General features: G+C 46.1%; 1 protein-coding gene across 3 annotated transcripts in view; it reads right to left on the bottom strand.

Annotated features, from left to right (window-relative positions):
* The window catches only part of RALYL (RALY RNA binding protein like), a 713,275-nt gene extending 712,073 nt beyond the window's left edge, over window positions 1-1,202 (bottom strand). For 2 of the 3 annotated variants that reach the window (XM_077771224.1, XM_077771225.1), the window contains exon 1: window positions 282-677. The gene's annotated coding sequence lies outside the window, so the exon portion shown is untranslated. Of the gene's footprint in view, window positions 1-281; window positions 678-1,111 lie in introns of those variants that run through there. The other variant, XM_077771227.1, reaches the window with a different exon arrangement.
* Window positions 1,203-1,644: the final 442 nt, after the last annotated feature.

The following is a 1,644-nucleotide window of genomic DNA, read 5'->3' as shown; positions in this document are numbered from 1 at the left end:
CCCGCCGCGGAGATGACCTGGGCGCAGCCGGGGGAGGGACTGTATTTTGCGCACATCCAAAAACGATCCCGAGGCAGGGAACGGACTTTGGCTTTCCCTAGCTCCCGGCGCGGCTTTCCCCACCGCGGGCTCGGACACTGCCCAAGACGCGCGCGCGCGCACACACACACAGACACGCGCGCACACACACGCGCGCACACACACACACACACACAGCTTTCTTTGCCAGGACCAGTGTTGCCATTGCAAACCCGGGAAACGCCTCCAAGGGGACCAAGTACCTGCTCTCTGCGAGCTGCTCAGCTGTTCACTTCATCCTCCGTTGACAAGGAAACCAAACCGCACTTCATTTTTTTTTTTTCCAGAAAAACCTTCCACTGCCATCATTTGAAAATTGATTTACGGGGAGGGGAGGGAAGGAAGAAGGGATAATATATAGATATCAGGATATCTATCATAAAATTATCTCGGTTTTTTAAAAAAATCAAATGTGCAAAAGTCATAGTTAATATAAAGGAGGAAAAAAAGTATTTTGCTTAAAAATTATCCCAGTAACCAGCTGCAAGAAAAGTTTCATGTTATCAAGGGGTGTCAAAAACAGGAGAGAAAAAAACGAATTTGTTCTCACCGGCTTCCAAAAACGGCACGAAAAAATAGAAAATTAATGCCTTTGCTCAGTGGTCTGTACCATTGCAAAGCCACAAACTTGTAAACACTGCCGTAAAATCCCACCTATACAAAAATCTTATCAGAAAAAGTGTGCAAAAAAAAAAGAGTTAGAAACATGCTTTATATTTTTACAAAGGAAAAAAAATAGGCACCATACTTCACATCGCTTTTTCCATAAAACCAGTTGCATATTTTGCTGGACTTGGGAGTCGCTCCCAGCGGGCACGGTCGCCACGGACTCCCAGACACAGCGCCTCGTCTACAGAACCATCGCATGCTAGAAAAACTTGGATTCAGGAAAAGGCTCAAAACCATGCTCCTCCAGCTTTCCCAAATATAAACAATAATCAAAGAAGTGGAAAAAAAAAAGAAGAAAAACAAAAACAAAAAAAAGGACAAAAAAAAAAAAGTAGGACAAGAATGCCACTGAGAAGGTACTCACCGAGCGGGAGTAAAATGTTGGAATAAAAATGAGATTTAGTATAAAATACAGTATGGCGGTGGAAGAAGGAATGAAGCGCGTTTTTTTCTCTCGGTCTCTGCCTCAGGCACTGACACNTTGTTGCTGCTTGCCACTTCCTTATGCATTCATCTATTTTTTTTTTATTTGAAGGTAGTTACCTGGAGAGAGAGCCCACCCCTTTCTCTCCCGAAGTTTCACTATTAAAACCTGTTTAACTCATTCATTTTTTCCCCCTCCCTGAATGCCCATTTCTCATGCCTCCTAAGCTGGCTTTGCCTCTGCTGCTCTTTCCCCGAGATCTGCGCTTCCCCCTCGCGGTTCTCCGGGAACCTGGCGCAGCGCGGTACGGGGGGCGTTGTCACGGGCAAGCCGCCGTCAATCTTTATGGCCATCAGAACGCAGCGCATTCCGTCTGCCGTCACCGGAGAAGAGTGTTTGCGGTTCGAAAGACAAAACAAGATCTCTCATTCGGGAAACCCCGTTCCAGGTTTCTTTCTGCAGGTTGCGGAGCA

This window comes from Crocuta crocuta, unplaced genomic scaffold (genome assembly GCF_008692635.1).
Source record: "Crocuta crocuta isolate KB4526 unplaced genomic scaffold, BGI_CrCroc_1.0 scaffold235, whole genome shotgun sequence".
NCBI lineage: Eukaryota > Metazoa > Chordata > Mammalia > Carnivora > Hyaenidae > Crocuta > Crocuta crocuta.
The sequence above is the reverse complement of the archived record's forward strand: the minus strand, read 5'-3'. Positions and strand labels throughout refer to the sequence as shown.